Genomic DNA, 18,026 nt, shown 5'->3' with positions numbered 1-18,026 from the left:
AATCAAACCCAATAAAAGTGTTTTACCTTCAATAAGGGTTACTTATATCTTGGTTTTGATCAAGCACAAGCTACTGTCTTCTTATTTCAGAGAAAAAGGAAATAATTTGTAAAGATGTGGATTATTTGAAAAAAATGGAGTCTATGGGTTTCTGGATAACAAATACCATACCTGAATTTATAAAAGTGCGTGCTTTTTGCACAGTGACTAAAGCCTAAAATCACACTATTATTAAACTTACTGAAGTTAATATACCACATATGTGGCTAACAATTCCTGGCATTGTTTATATAAACAAGTGTGGGGTTTAACATGGTTGCCTTGAGAAAGACCCGTGTGGACCGAAACGTCACGTCAGCTTTTCATGTAACATTTAAATACATCTATGTGTTGCTGGTCAATATATATATATATATATATATATATATATATATATATATATATATATATATATATATATATATATATATATATATATATATATATATATATATATGCCCCAAGATATGTTTTCACTGATTTGACACAATCGTTTCCCAGATCCATGCACGCAAACCCCCTAAAATCCTTAATAACTGTACTACTGTTGGCCTTGAAAAAAAAGCATTGGAGATCCACTGAAATAGGGAGAAGCCCCACATGCTGTTATTTATTTTTCAGGTGCAAGTGGTTTAACTCTGTCAAAATCAGTAGTGTAGAAAATATAAACAGTCAGGCACTGTATATTTGAAAGCTGCTAATATAAATATAAAGTACAGCACAAAAAAAGGATTATGTAAAAAACAACAATGTACTTATCTGTCAAGTAAATAATAATGTTCAATTAAAACCCTTTGGCTTATGTCATGAAAAAGGTGCAAACATTTGCTACAGGTCTAGTCACCAATAGCACCCAATCAGCAGGTAGCATTTATTGGCCTCCTAGTTAATAGCACACATTTTACTGGTTGCTATGGGTTACTGCAACCTTTGTGCCTTACATTATATGCAGGCCTGCTTCTTAACCTTGGGTACCGAGATGTTGCAAAACTACAAATTCCAGGGTACCTTGATTCTACGTGGGAGGATGTAAGAATTGCTTATTATGCAATCTAGTGACCCAAGGTTAAGAAACAATGAATAAACATGAACATATAAATGTATTAACATCTGATGTGAATGATGTATAGTCTAAGTATAGAGGAATATGTCAACACAATATAAAGACTTATAATTTAAATTGATACTGTACTGCACCTTTAAGGAAGAATGCCTTTATAGAACACGCTTTTAGAGAATCAATAAGAATCAATACATCATTAGATCCATGAATTTTCCAGAAAGAAAACCCTAAAAGCTGCATTTCATGTACTACAACCCCTACTGAGAATAATTTATTGACCTTGTGAGGTGTTACAATATACAAGGCTTTGTGCAAAAAGCCATGCTACTGTATATTGGCCTAGAAAAAGGAAAAATATCAATAGGCGCTCCAAAGGTAAACTACCAATCTTAGCATTGAATTCTTGACATAGGGAACTGCAGTTCTAAAGGATGGCAAGTTACCTTTAGACTACATCATGTTAAACTGTGGTGTCTCCTTTTAGAACTTAATAAAAATGCAGATGACACACTATATATAGCTAAGCAAAACAAGTGTCTTTAGAAGTTTATACATGAACCTTACTTATTACATCACAGGTTATGTACAAATGGCATAAGCTGTAGTACTTGTTGGCTAACCTGAAGTCTAATCACAAATAGAAAATAATGTAAGCATAAAATCACAAAGCCTTACAAGCCACCAGTTTGGTATACATCACCCCCCCCCCCAGCCATTTATTTATAACATAATGCAGATCAAAAGCAGCCAGCTGTTTAGAACTACAAATCCCATGGCAAATATAGTTTGATAACATTAAGATACAGAGGATTGCCGGTTTCTTTCCTCTCTGCATGGGGTGGAAGTGGTTTCTAAATCAGGATTTTTGCACATTGCTCTGGGTATTTATGACCCTCTACCTCCTCCTCCCCAGTACAGCCCTAGTCTTTGTGCTGCATTGCTGCTGTACAATCCCAAGCAGCACCCTTCCTCCTCCACGAGCCCAGAGACCGGCCAGCTCCAGCCATCCGTGTCCTGCACATACACAGAGAAACACAGGGGGGGGGGGGGTTTATAAAGCCATACAATAAGAGACAGCCCCTAACATGCAGTACAAGGCCAAAGACCCCACCCCAGAAAAGAGAAGCACTATGAAGTGTAGTGGAAATCCAACCTGCAGCCCTCCGGCTCTTGTTAAACTGCAACTTCCAGCAAAGAAGATAGCTAAGGATTTAACTCAGCACAGCTGGATTCCCCCCTATAAGACAAGCAGTCTGGCAGCCTCTTGTATGAATTGAATTGCCAGCTCCCCATCCCTGTGTGCACCCAGACAGCAAGAGGATCTATAGGCGACAAGGGGTATGTAGGTCCCATCATGCACCGGGGCACACAAGATCTGTTTTAAATACATCTCCAGAGTGAAGCATGGCTCCCAGTAAGAGAATGTCACACACACAGTGTCCCGAGCTTCCTCCCTCATCCTCCTAGAGGTACATATTCAGGCTGGACGTTGAGCTGCTAGCAAACAAAGTGCTGCTCAGGAGGAAGTAACCGAGAGCCCCAGACACACAACTATTCCTACAGACTGGATAGACTGCAATTCCCGGCAGCACCCATGAGCTACTTGTGAAAGCAAGAAGTTGGAGGTCTGGACATCTGGAGAGCCCCAGGCTAAAGACCCCCCTCCCTCTCTCCCTTTGCCTATACATGTTTAAGCATGTCCGCTGTGAATTCGCCCACCTCTTCACAGCCCGAGATGCGCCTCAGAGCCAGGTACAGCGCCGAAATAGTGTCGCGTAGGGTCGGAGTCCGATTGCTCCCTAGGTGTCCTCGGTCCCCTCCCTATGTGGGGCTCTCTGAGCCTTTGTCTCCCCTTCTTTTCTCAGTCCTCTGTCTGCCAGTGCAGCCTCAGCTACTCCTCCCCTCTCCGCCTTCAAACAGAAAGAGGAGGGGGAGAAGGACACGCAGCGTGGAGAAGGCGGAGCTTCAGAGGCGCAGATGACGTCATAACACGACGATTCCAGCCAAGGTGCGGGTTGTAACGACTGGCAGCTCCCATTCGTCTGGTATCACGGGAGTTGTAGTTTTGTCCTTCGATGATAGTCGCCGTCACGTGACCTGGCGACCTGAGGTAACCTTGCTTGAGTGCAAGTGGCCGCTAAGTCAGCAGAATGTCTGTACTACATTTAGCTACAGGTGTTATTGCTGTGTCTGTGTATGGAATAGGCTCGCCTCGCTCTTCTCTCTGTTATACTCTGTACGAGAGCAAACCTACTAGGTAGATGTACTTAGCAAGGCAAGGCCTCACAGCAAAATATTTTAGCCCCCCCCTAAACTTTGGGAAGAAGACATTTTTTCATAGCAAACAGTGCAATACATGCTTGGCTCCCCCAGCACTCTCCTTCCTTCTAGTGGATAGGCCATCACCAGTAAATTCACATTAACATGCTGTAGACATGGATATTCGGAGAAATTTGCAGTTGGTCTTCTTTTTTTACAAGTTTCCCATCGTTTAACATTTTTGTTTTTCGCGGTCCCATCAATAGATAATGCATAATGAATTTCCCTGGATTTTACTCCAATTTTTTCGTTTTCTAAGAAAAAATGTAAAATGGGGGTTTTATTGTATATTAGGATTAATTGAAGATGAATCTCCCCCTTTAAACCTCTGCAGGTGAGTGAAAAGGGCGAAGGAAACCACTATCTGTGGTACATTTTCCCCGTTCTGCCTTCAAATGGAAAACGGAGGGAGACAAAACAGCCATGTCCTCCTATTGCAGGGCTCAGCAACCTTTACTATCAAAACAGCCATTTTGCTCCTCTTCCACTAAAGAAAAATAGTCCGGAGCCGCAAAACATAACACAGTTTATAAACGTTTAAAAGTTTTAACCTTTCTTTAATTCTAACTGTTACAACAACAGAATATAACAAACTAGGGATGCACCGAATCCACTATTTTGGATTCGGCCGAACCCCCGAATCCTTCGAGAAAGATTCGTCCGAATACCGAACCGAATCCTAATTTGCATATGCAAATTAGGGCTGGGAAGGGGAAAACATTGTTTACTTCCTTGTTTTGTGACCAAAAGTCACACGATTTACCTCCCCGCCCCTAATTTGCATTCGGTTCGGCCAGGCAGAAGGATTCAGCCGAATCCTGCTGAAAAAGGCAGAATCCCGGATTCGGTGCATCCCTATAACAAACAGAAGTGCAGTGTGTATGTGCAGGCCTACTTTGAAATAAATTAAACACTGAATAGCCCTATTAAATGCTAGTGTTCTCATCTGTTAAATGTGACTTCTGTTTCTGAAGCTCCATGCTGATCTTCCCTCTCTTGTCTAGTGTGTGACCGCAGTAAGGACCATGACATATCATCTTGCTGCGGCTCGGTCTTGCCTGTCACTCCTGGGACATCTATACAGCCCTCGCACAACCGCGGTCGCACACTTAAGAAGTCGCCAGCAGGTGTGAGAGCTGTATAGACAACGTGACGGGACGAGCCACAGGAGGCTTCGGAGCCGTGGGTTGCCTACCCCTATCCTATTGAATACCTCCCAACATTTTGGAAATAAAAAGAGGGACAAAAAAGTTGCCTAATTACCATGTTCATTTTACAAAATTTGGCAGTTTATGAAAGTCTGAACATATTTCTGTGTTTTTTTTTTTTAGTTATTACAGTTTTACTAATGAAGGTGAATTGCCCTTTTACTGTTGAATAATGAAACTAAGAAAGACTGATCCTATCTGTTCATAAACTATGTCTGGCCAGAATTGTTTTAAGATGTACCAATATTATTATGCAAGAGTAGTGAGTCCATTTAGATAGGTGTAGGAAAAAACACTAACCAAAACACCCAATAGTTTTCTATATTATGGTATGTTATTTAACTATGAGAGATCCCGTTAAAAAGGTTTTTAAAGGACCAGTAACATAATTTTTTCAAAAAAATTCATTAGTATAGTATGAAAAAAAAAACCCACAAGGACAAATTAAAATTTTAAATCGCTATGTGTTTATTAAGAAATAACTTACCGAAACTCTGCTTGCGCTCCTCTTCAGAAAAGGTGATCTATCGTGCGACGCTCGATTTCTCCTCCCTGCTTTCCTTATAGGAGATAGCCAAGGAGGAGAAATCGAGCGCCGCATGATGGATCATCGCCTTTTCTGAAGAGGAGCGGAGTTTCGGTAAGTTATTTCTTAATAAAGACTTAGCAGTTTAAATGTTTAATTTGTTTTTGTGGTTTTTTTTTAAGTTCTATACTAACAATTTTTTTTTCTTTTAATTTATGTTACTGATCCTTTAAGCTGTGAGTCTAACTTCATCCAAAAGACCGGTAATCTTATATTGTTACAATTACTTATTTGCGTATCTCAAAATTGTTACAAAAGTATCTTATCTGCAGCTGTGGCTGTTCTGGGCACTCTGCCAAAAGGCAATCAAATTAAAAACATTGTTTCCTTTTCTGTCTGTTCAGTGCAGAGAAAATCGGGTCTTTCCAGTACAAACGAGGGACTGCAGGTTGCATTGTCAAAAGAGGGACTGTCCCTCTAAAAACAGGACAGTTGGGAGGTATGTCCTATTGTCACACTTTATGTAATGAAAAGCATTTAGGCAGGCTAAGAAAACACAGAACACGTGAACGGATAAATGCATTGGAGATTTCATGTAAACACTGGAACACCTTTCATTATAAATGTAAATGTTACACAGCGTCATGTATATTGTATTATACCCAAGAACACAGGACAAGATAAATATGGTGCTAATGTCATACATCCTGGAACACATGGCAGCTTCATGTATAATGTCCAAAAACACACAGCAGGATACATGCACTGCCAGCTTCATACTGTATATAACACCTCAGTTTAGTTTGCTGAAAATGCATTGGTGTTGATTTAGGAAGTCTTCGCTTTCCCATGCCTTCATTAAAACCTGCCTTTGCATTTGTGTATCCTGTCATTGTTCTCTGTGCATCAGCCAGGGTGATTTTAGACTAATATTACATATTTTGACCGCTGCTGTTTTTCACCTGTGCCATAGGCCTAAATTTTGACATCATTTGATCTGGAGGAGGTGATTTTTTAACCTTTCCTTTCTAGGAAAGCTAATGGAAAAGGTGGTCGCTGTTAGGTTCGAAGCCAGGCTGCTGAAACAAGGGAGAATTCTCAATCCTAATCCTTTTTGGTCACTGAACCCAGACAAAGCAGATGTACTAGTAATTGGAGAGCAAAGCACAAGAAAGCACAGTCAGTCAAAACTTGGGGGCATAATTCTAGATTTGTCAGAACAAATGCACAGCCTGGGTGTTTCCAAAAAGTGATCTCTGCTTTAAACATTAGGGGGCTTATTTATCAAAAGTTGAATTTTAGAGCTATGTGAGCTTTTTTTAAACCTGAATGAAATCACAACTTAAATGGTTTCTAATTTACGAAAAAACTTGAATGGGGGAAAAAACCCAGAATCAGCGAATTCGGGGTTAACAACCCGAAAACTCGAATTAATCGATTTTCCCGTGGGGAAAAAACTCGAAACGCTTGAATTGATAACGTTTTCGTGCAAAACCCACCAAAAGAAACTCGAACATCATGAAGGCTATTAACATGTTCAAATGGTTCAAGGGATCTCTACCATATACTTTTACATGCCCTAGACAGGTTTTGGATGGTGCATTTTCTGATTCGAGCTATTTCCAGGGTCAGGGTATAATAAATCTTGAAAATGTTTTTTTTTTTTTTTTTTTTTAATAAACACGATTAAAAATGATTTTTTTTTACCAAAAATCACCTCGAAAAGTCGAATTTTTGATGGAAGACACAACTTTTCCATCTCAGAAACATGTCATCAATTCTAATTTACCTTCACTGGCTCCAAATTGAATGGAGGGATATCTTTAAAATCATCTATCTTGGTTTTAAATGCCCTAATTACCTGGAAGAACTGCTGTTACGTCATATTCACAATACGTTTTTTTTTCTCATTTTTTATAGCGAGGAGAATTCAAGGTACTTAGATTCTCACTAACCTCTTTTGGATTTCATGCTTTCTATCACACAGTACTCATACTATCTGCATAGTCAAAGAGGCATCTTGCTTGGGCGTTTTTAAAAGCTTTTCAGATTATATCAATCACCCAGGCTTTTCGAGTTCTGTAAGAAGTACCTCATAAATTAGCAATTTTTAAGTGGCTTGAGTATTACAGGCAAAAAGAGCCATACAAATATTATTGTTATTAATCTGTCCTGATAACATGGTTGCTTGCTCTATGGCTGTGTAATAAAGAAGAAGCTTTACACCCATCTCTCTGGTGGTTATGATATTTATTGTCTTAGCAGCAGGTTCTATAATGCCTTCTGAACACGGGGCTAAGCATAGTTATATTGACCCCATGGCATTTATAAAGCAGAATAATGCTGCCATTACAAAAAAACACACGGTTGTCACTGAACAATAGAGCAGTAAAAAGAGCAATATAAAACATTATAGACCATCAGGATAGAAGTTTATATGCTCCTAATATTTCTGAAGATGCTTTCTTTGAAGATGAACATCAGGAAAAAAATCTGAATTTAGTTTAGAATTTGTTTAACCTTTTATGCTTTTAATTACTGATGACCATTTAGATCTCAAGGTACCAGAGAAAGGTTCTTAACTTTATAGAATGTTCTCAGCAGCACAAAGAAATATTTACTTTAAACTAAGCAGAGCAGAGCAAGGATAGAAGGAGTAGGAATTGAATTAGAATTTCTTCAGCCTTTGTTCCCAGCCAATGCAGAACCGTTAGAATTCAGTTCAGTGGCACAGAGCCAACATTCCTTTCATGCCATCACCCAGTATGCCTTTGGCCAATCCTTTCCAAGCTACTGGAACAGCATGTATACAGACATCACCTTATCTCTCTCTCCTTGTTATGGTGTCAGCTCTCATTATTCTATAGACACAGCTATTACTAAAGCAGCCAATAATATACTTGCTGTTAAATCCAGACTACTTTATTTCTTGTTTCTGCTAGGCTTTTTTATTTATTTATTTATTTATTTTTTGCTCTGTCAACAATACTGATCATTCCTTTCTACTGCAAACACTCCTCTTTTGGTCCTGCAGTCCGCACTACACCAAATCATTTTTTTTTTGTTTTCTGTGTGATCATTTTTTTATACTACACAAGGGTAGTCTACCTTCTTACTTTTGCCTCTCTTTGTTAGTTTGCCAAAAGACTCTACCTTTTATAACCCCACCTATATGAAAAGGAGAAGGATTATGAACGCGCAGTTTGCCTTTATAGATAATTGTTTCAAAAAATTAGGCCAAAATATGTAAACTCATGTGCCACGCCAAGGCCCATTATTGTACATTGTTCTTACACTGCCTTTTCACATTTTTAGTCTGTAATGTACTTAAAATCGTCTCCTAGCAAACAGTATGACTTAGTACAGGTAAGGGATCCATTATCTGGAAACCCGTTAAAAACGATTTCCTTTTTCTCTGTAATAATAAAACAGTACCTTGTTAATGATTATAGCACACCAAAAAACCAAATGGTCGGTGCTCACTGCAGAGATATCTCTCATTCCTCATATGCGAGAAATTTAAATGATATCAAAACATACCCTTAAATCCATATGCCCTCCCCCAGCACTTAGGGGCCCCTAACAACAATTTGCAAATGCTAACAAACCCCCCAGAACAAATCCTATCAAGCAGGTCAGGCAGAGTATGGCACACATGGAGCACAGGGCAGGCAAAGTATGGCACACACAAGGAGCACAGGGCAGGCAGAGTATGGCACACACAGAGCATAGGGCAGACAGAGTATGGCACACACAAGGAGCATAGGGCAGGCAGAGTATGACACACCCAGGTATCATTGGGCGGGCAGAGTATGACACACACGGACCACAGGGCAGATAGAGTATGGCACACACAGGGAGCACAGGGCAGGCAGACTATGGCACACACAGAGCATAGGGCAGGCAGAGTATGGCACACCCAGGGAGCATAGTGCAGGCAGAGTATGGCACACACAAGGAGCATAGGGCAGGCAAAGTATGGCACACACAGGGAGCATAGGGCAGTCAGAGTATGGCGCAAACAGGGGGCATTTGGCATACACAGGGAGCATAGGGCAGGCACAGTATGACACAGGGAGCAAAGGACAGGCAAAGTATGGTGCACACACAAGGAGCATAGGGCAGGCAGAGTATGCCACACACAGGGAGCATAGGGCATGCAGATTGTGGTGCACACACAAGGAGCATAGGGCAGGCAGAGTATGGTGCAAACAGGGGGCATATGGCAGGCACAGTATGGCATACACAGGGAGCATAGGGCAGGCACAGTATGGCACACAGGAAGCATAGGGCAGACAGAGCATGGCACACACGGAGCATAGGGCAGGCTGAATATAGCACACAAAATGAGCATAGGGCAAACAGATTATGGCATACACATGGAGCATAGGGCAGGCAGAGAATGGCACACACAAAGAGCATAGGGCAGGCAATGCAGGGGGGATTACAAATGTGAGCAATGCAGGAGTGGGCCGCAGGGGGGGGGGCACCAACAAATTGACGTTTCAAAAGGCTTTGCTATTAGGGGTTGAAACCAGAGCCACTAGGTTGATATACATTGTTTAAGGTAGATTCTAGAACTTTTACTTGTGCTCAGTTCAGAACAGGAGATGGACACAATAGCACTGTGTGAAGGTGCAAGGAGCAAGCATGGACACAAGTCTCTGTAATGAATGTCGTTAATTTGAACAACCACTGTGGCCATTTTAGAGTAAACAGCAGTTGCAGCTGTAAATTACCCTTATGTCTCTGACAGCAAAGTGTAAAAAACTGTATTGCAAGAATCAAGATTTTGTCATGGCAAAATTTAAAATGAATACATTTGTCCCCTTTGCTTACTTGAAATATGTCGAGAACTGCTAGTGGAACAAGCAATCTTCTAATTACCCCCTTAAGTATACAAAAATGATGGACAGCAAAGAAGCATATTTATTAAAGAATCCATCAATTCTGTTTTCACGGTTTTGATAATGGTCACAGTTCCCCTGCTGAACTGTGGTGATCTGTAACTTCACTTGGATAACCTCCCTCCAAATCACAATTTTTCACAACATAGTACAAGCCATAGATTGCACATGGCACAACGGAGAAAAAAAGAACATATAGCATAACTGTTCTACAAAGGCACTGAAGAATTCCCTATATTTCAGGATCAATATGTATTATATCATATTATATATTATGTAATGTATTATATGATTGATTATATATATAATATGTATCATCTCTGTTTTTGTTTGTGTTGTTTCTTAAAAGCAATAGAATGAAAATCTTTTATTTTGTACCTATTTTGTGCCTATTCACAGCACTTTAAGCAGTGACACAGTCTATTACAAACTCGATTTGCTCAGAAAATATATAAGTTACTTGCATATTTATTATACTATACAAATAAAGGATAATTATAATAGTGTATGCTTCTGAATTATTTATTGGGTTTTCACTACAAGTGAGTCACAAAGGGATTATCCTGAAGAGATTACATCTGTGGAAGTCAGCATTTTACTTGCTGAACAAATCTCTTGTACAGGTTGAAATGCATCACTTCCAGCAACATCCAATTTAGAGAGAAGCCACATTATAGCTGTCAAACACGGAAACGTTCAGGGATCAGACTGAGTGTTTCCAATAGGTGTTAAAAAGGATGGAAATTTCAATTGACAGCACTCGTCTTATGTTGGTAATTATGTAGTTATATGCAGGGGCGTAACTATAGAGGAAGCAGACCCTGCGCCTGCAGGGGGGCCCCGGAGGTATAGGGGCCCCACGAGGCCCTAATTCATATACAGTTTCAATAAATATTGGTAAAATAAGTCAACTGCTAAAAATTTTGGGGGCCTGAAAAATTATTTGCTGTGGGGCCCAGTAATATCTAGTTACGCCACTGGTTATATGATTTATAATGATGTATGATATATATGATGCTCTGTATTTTTTATCACTTTAACCTTTTTATGTCTTGTGGAAAAAAAAGGATGCCATGCAAAAACTGCATGGGTTTTTTTTTGTTAATTGATGATCACCACATAACACTTATGGCAACCTTTTGAGACTTGGAGATAACAAGAAGTGCCAAGGATTTTGCAAATTCTGCACACACTACTAGTGTGCAACCATTATAAATGACATGCAAGTTGTATTCTGGACACAAATTGATCAAGACCAATGTATTTCAGTATTGTGTTGATGTCTGCTCCCATGGGTACAAACCCACAGGGCAACTCAAGTGTTGATTGATTTCACCCTGGGCAGACTGAATTCAATTAACACCTGTGTTACTGTGTGATCAGTACAAATACTTATTTTATTAAATCCGACATTGGTCTTTCATGATTGATTGTGTCCGTGAGGAGTTTTTTTGTTTTATGTTATGTGGCCGTTTTAGGTTTTTTTAATTTGACCAGTCCTTCTCTGGTTAAAGTCTGAAAAAGGTGCTGGTCCTTATTTACTATTACATTGTGCTTTATGCTTTGCTCACAATGAAATATGGGTATAATCTCCTTCTGGATGCACTTTGAACATGTAGAAACTTGAGTGTGTTTTGGCAACAATAAAACTCAATGAGGCCCATATATTTGAGGCCTCCATTAACCTTATGGTGAGAACAAGAACTGTGACAAAACTCTTTTTAGAGTATCAGTCCATTTACATAAAATAGGAACAAAGAAATCCTGCTTAGAACAAACATTTTGTTTATTAAAAACAATAATTGACTTGTGTGGGCTTTCTTGCTTAGTTAAACAATGGCTTTCCCATCAACCACAATGGTTGTGTACTTCCACATGGCAAAGACTCTAAATAGTATTCAAGTTTATACAAATGAAATTGGACTCAGCACTAATAATTCTCTGCAGCATTTGTTGTGGAAAAACTATGGGAAGGATTTACCAAAGGTTGAATTGGGGAATTTTCCCAGCATTTCAAATGCCAGAACGCTCAGGACCAAGGGTAAGGGATCTTTCCATAATTTGGATCTCCTTATCCTAAATCTACTAAAAAATTATTTAAACAGTAATTAAACCCAATAGGACTGCTTTGCTTCCAATAAGGATTAATTACATTTTAGTTGGGACACAGTACAAGGAATTGTTTTCATATTACAGAGAAAAAGGAAATCAATTTTAAAAATTTGAATTATTTGATTAAAATGGAGTCTATGGGAGATGGCCTTCCTGTAATTCAGAGCTTTCTGGATAATGGGTTTCCGGATAACGGATTCCATACCTGTATCTTATTGATTAACATGTTCTTGACTGTCCGGAACATTTTCCTCATCAGTCTTGCATATTTAGACATCCATGTAATTTTGACTTAATTTGTATTCAAAGTAAGAATTGTATGCTGCAACCACAAAAGCTGTCACAAAAGCAATTTAATAAATAATATATGATTTAACCAATCTACAAGCATATTGATAAATTGCACTGAATTTTGGATGGAAGACGTCTGCACCGAAGCGAAAAAGATTTGACAAAAAATGGAATTCCACTTTCTCAAGAGAATGTTTAAATAGAAAGCTTGCTGAGAAAAGGAAAATCAAAGTTATTAATTTAGGAGCAGATATCATACAATGCACCAGGCATGAATGGGATATTATACTAACATTCCATCAGGACATTATAAGGAAATACAATGATTAGATCATTTTGCAAAATGATTTCCTTAGCACTGAAGTACCTTTAGCCTTGACTTTTTTATAAGGATGGATTTAATCCTTAGCATTTGACTAAACCATATTAATGTCCTTGATGTGACATGGCTTTAATACTCTGGGTAAATAATAATGGCGGTACAGTATTAAGAGGTAAAAAAAAGAATGTCTAGCAACCAGTTAGCAGGTAGTAAGAGAAACTACTGGTCTGGTGGGTTACTAGATCTGATGCTAGTCATGAACCTTTTACTAGAGTCCTGCGCGGAACCAATTTCTAAAACCCGAACCGCAACCCACATATTTACCCGCTTTGATCCGCTACCCGACTCAGATGTTGCTGAAAAAGTGGACGGGGACAGAAACAAGTTTTATAAAACTTTAAAAGTATAGACAATATTACATAAGATAAGAAATTTAGATCAGACCCGCATCAATACCCTCACCTGAAAATCCTCCCCTCATTCCGCAGGGTGCCTGCTTTTTTCGCGGGTAACCCTACCCCTTGCAGGACTCTACCTTTAACTACATTTCCCCTAATGCAGTGACCCCCCAACCAGTGGATTGTAAGAAGCATGTTGCTTGATGCTCTTTTTGATGTTGCTCTGAATAGCACAATTAACGCCTCACAACGGCCACTACAAACTGGCAGCATGGAGTTAAGAAAACTGCCAATCAAAGCTTTAACTTGTACAATCTGTTTTGTGTGCTCAAGTGACAGGCACAATTTCATAACAGTTTGTATGAATGCTGATTAAAGAGCATGAATTAGGATTATAATCTCTGTTTTTAACATAATATGGAAGCAACAATGACAAATGTCCAGTGGATGAAAAAAAGAGAAAATGAATTATTGTTTCCATAAGAATATTACACTTGTAGTTTTAGAATAGATGTGAGGGATGCATTTAACAAAAATCTACATTTAGAAATAAAGCATTTTGAGAATATGATTATTCTGTTCAATAATACTAAAACAGAAGGACCCTACCTTTAAATACAGTAATATCTTGAATTTTGAGCTTCACTAGTTTTAGCGATGATGACCTCCTGCCAAATCAGTTGGTCATGGTTAGATATGATATCAGTTATGGAAGAAACTTTTTTTAACCAAAAAAAGAATAAAGCTTTCTCAGAGGCAGCCATAAATAGAGCCAATAAGTAGTTTATTTTTGGAGCTAGGGAAGAGAATGTTTTACTGGTATTTTAAGTCTATGGGAAAAAAAACCCTCTTCACCTAGATGTTAGGGCTTCATTAATTCAGAAATCAAAGAATGAAAACCAGTGTGAAATTGCTTTAAAAAATAATCTTGGAACTAGAAGGAAAGTTAAACACTAGTAGGTTTAATTATAATTACTGAAGTAGGAATTATAAGCAACACCATAGCTCTTTTTTACTTAAAATATTCTCATACAATGTATCTAAAAAAATCTCATTGCCATTTAACATTTCGTTCAAAGTGTAATCTGCTTTCTACACTCTGGGGCAACTGAAGAGTTATTACCCATAAAATGAAAATCATTATTGCCTAGGACACCAGTAGTCATATTTTAATATGTATTAGCGTTCCTAAGTGCTTCAGTAATCTGGAGGATTCTGCATTTGACTGATAGAAAAAAAAATATTTTATTTGTATCCATGCTATTTGACAAAAAAAAAAAAATACCATGTTTCATTGTGATCTTTAAGCAAAACATGCTGCAGTTTTTACACATTAAAGCTTACCAAAATATATGGAACTGTATGTTGATATCACAAAAACACAATTATTTCTGTTCAAAATAGATATGCATGGGTTTTGCTTCACTCAGCATGCATTTTGCATTTGAATGTTGTAACTGAGAGTCCTAACAGCTTTCTTGGTAGTTAGAAAGGGTTTAAAAGAAATGGCTGTCAAAAGGCAACACTAAGGGGCACATTTACTAAGGGTCGAAGTGAATTCGAAGTGAATATTCGATTTGAAAAACTTCAAATTTCGAAGTATTTTTTGGGTACTTCTACCATCGAATAGGCCAAATAAGACTTTGATTCGAAGTACGATCGTAGTACGATGTTAAAAATCCTACGAATTCAACTTCGAATGTCGAACTAGCCTATTAGATGGCCGAATTTCGAAGCTTTTTGGACTTCAAAATTCGACCCTTGATACATCTGCCCCTTAACATTTTAATTGTAGTGATTTTTTGTAGTTGTGCTCTCTGGGTTGTTAATGATATCAGGTTAAACTTACATTCAAATATTTCAATACATATGTAAAACAGAATAGTGGACAGTTGGGCACTGTATTGCTTTGTCATTTAATTGTAATTTAGGGGCCCATTTATTAAACCTTGGTTTTCTCTGGTTGGGGTTTTTAGGAGGGAAAACTTGAATTTTTTGTGGGAAAAAGAGATTTATTATACACCAGACCTGCTAAAAATCCAAAAATGCACCATCTCAAACCTGTTGAGGTCATGTAGATGTCAATGGCAGATGTCCCTGAAGTTTTTTCTTGACATCGTGATCTGTGCTAGGTAATCCGAAAAATTCGGGGGTTTATGTCTGATAATCAAGTCAAGTTTTCACAGCAAAAACTCAAAATAACTGAGTTTTCGGAGCATCAATCGCACAATTTGAATTGACACTTGATGTTGTTGTGCTGTTTTGTCACTGCGATTTTTTTGAGAAAAATGATTGATTACTGAGTTCAAATCATGGAAGGACGTTTAGCCAGATTTGTTTTCATAAAATAATAAGATTAATTTGAGTTTTACTAAATGTGCCCCTTAATTTGTTTTTAGAAAACATTAGCAGGACTAGTAGGAAATGTCAAACAAGTCAAGCCAAGCATTGCAGCATAATAATGAGCATGATGAAAAAGAGTTCAGACTATCTGCTTAGACTGGGTCGCCATTATTTATGCCACCGGCTGGGGTATGGACATGGCCAAAAATCAGTTCCCAGGAGGTCAACGACTCTGAAGGGAAACGTAGACTAATGGTATTATTAATTCCTATAGCAACTAATCAGCAGGTAGCACGTGGTCTATTTATAAGAAAATATCTTATCAGTTGCTAGGGGCAACTGCTTCTGGGCAAATCTGTATATTTTTTTTACATATGAGAGCAAAGTGTTGAGATGTGGTACATACATTTCTTTTTTAAAAATTTCAAAGGCAGGGCCACAGCTGCACCATGAAATTTGTAATAGGACTACCCTCAGGCAGGAGAACTTGAATACAATATAACAGGTAATAAAAAAAAATGTGCTTACTGTAGTAAACATGAATACCCGCTATGAATGAGGTATGAGAAGGTGGAATAAAAATGCATGACCTCAACAGGTCTAGAAGCACAAAATAGCCAATAGGATCTTTTCGTCAGAACAACAGATCTGTAAATGCTACCTCCTCATAGAAATGGAGCTGTCCTGGAAGCTCCTAGCATGATGCAGAATTCAATACAATTTTTCTGTTCTAGGTTTAGCATCATAGATTAGGAGATGCATATTTTATTTTTTGAACTGTGAATGTTTTTTTTTTGTAAATTATATTCTCAGTATAAAATATCCATTTCCTTCAGTTCATGGTGACATTTAGGGGCAGATTTATCAAAATGTAAGCTTAGAACTTAATAAATAACATATAATAATTTTTTTGAACTGTATTTATGAAATGGTGAGTTCGAACTTTCACCCATTGATAAATACAATTCTAAAAATCCATAGGAATGACTAGAACTAGAGTGAGCTTTTATTTTTTAAGCTCTCAACCCACATGTTGATAAATTGATATTTGGTACCCCCTATATGGATTGGCAGCCTACAGCAGTGTTTGTTTGGCAGTACATCTGGTTTTTATACAACCAAAACTTGCCTCTAAGCCAGGAATTCAAAAAATAAAAAGACAAATAAGGACCGCACAAGCTCACCGCTTTCCCCCTTCCAGTTCAGGTGCGCAGTCAAACAGTGTCCCCACTGTGAATACGACAAAGACTCAGGAAGCAGACGGCACTTCTGAAACTGGGGTTTATTGGAGATACTGCTGGTAACACCTTACGCGTTTCGGGAGTTATCCCTTAATCATAGGTATGATTAAGGGATAACTCCCGAAACGCGTAAGGTGTTACCAGCAGTATCTCCAATAAACCCCAGTTTAAGAAGTGCCATCTGCTTCCTGAGTCTTTGTCAGGAATTCAAAAATAAGCACCTGCTTTGAGGCCACTGGGAGCAACATCCATGAGCTACTGGTTGGGGACCACTGCGTTAGAGTAACTGATTTTAATAGACAAGCAAAAGAATATATATATATATATATATATATATATATATATATATATAATACACAAAAGCCATGAATATCCTGTAAATTATATCTTTATAAACGGTGAGTTCTGATGTCATCAGTTATAAACGGTGAGTTCTGATGTCATTTCTGTCAACTGATTCACTGAAACTTGTGTATTATAATAAATAAAGTACCCCCAGTTGTAAAATATGAGGATATTAGAAGTTACCTCGGAGTTCCATGACCTGTATAAAAACACTCGGCCTTCGGCCTCGTGTTTTTATATGGTCATGAAACTCCTCGGTAACTTATAATATCCTTATATTTTACAAAAGGGGGTACTTTATTCACTATATAATACACAAAAGCCATGAATATCTTGTAAATTATATCCTTATAAACGATGAGTTCTGATGTCATCAGTTATAAATGGTGAGTTTTGATGTCATTTCTTTCACATACCTCACTGAAACTTGTGTATTATAATAAATAAAATACCCCCAGTTGCAAAATATGAGGATATTAGAAGTTACCTCGGAGTTCCATGACCTGTATAAAAACACTCGGCCTCGTGTTTTTATATGGGCATGAAACTCTTCAGTAACTTCTAATATCCTTATATTTTACAAAAGGGGGTACTTTATTCACTATATATATATAGTATACTATACGTCGCATGGCAATCTGAGTAGACCTAGGTAAAAGGTGACAAGTCCATATTCCTCATTAAATTTGAATTGAGTGTGGCACATTGCCTGTAACCCAATATATACGACAATTATCATCTTTTGTTCACCTACAAGAAACATAAGATACTAGTGAATACTGCCCAAAATTTTGCTCAAGTATATACTGTAGAAAGGAACATGTATTTCACTAAAATAATTCTAAAATAGCAGCAAAATGGAAATAGCAGATCCAGATCTCAAATTACATCACTGTGCAACTATTTTTCAAA

At 38.1% G+C, this 18,026-nt stretch overlaps 1 protein-coding gene across 3 annotated transcripts in view; it reads right to left on the bottom strand.

Annotated features, from left to right (window-relative positions):
• The window catches only part of ankrd50.L (ankyrin repeat domain 50 L homeolog), a 35,090-nt gene extending 32,081 nt beyond the window's left edge, over positions 1-3,009 (bottom strand). The window contains exons 1-2 of one of the 3 annotated variants that reach the window (XM_041589960.1): positions 2,822-3,009; positions 2,002-2,116 (exon numbers count right to left, since the gene is read on the bottom strand). The gene's annotated coding sequence lies outside the window, so the exon portion shown is untranslated. Of the gene's footprint in view, positions 1-2,001; positions 2,117-2,255; positions 2,754-2,821 lie in introns of those variants that run through there. The other 2 variants (XM_018251157.2, XM_041589963.1) reach the window with 2 other exon arrangements.
• Positions 3,010-18,026: the final 15,017 nt, after the last annotated feature.

Source organism: Xenopus laevis, chromosome 1L (genome assembly GCF_017654675.1).
Source record: "Xenopus laevis strain J_2021 chromosome 1L, Xenopus_laevis_v10.1, whole genome shotgun sequence".
Classification (NCBI taxonomy): Eukaryota; Metazoa; Chordata; class Amphibia; order Anura; family Pipidae; genus Xenopus; species Xenopus laevis.
This window is presented reverse-complemented; position numbering and strand designations above follow the sequence as displayed.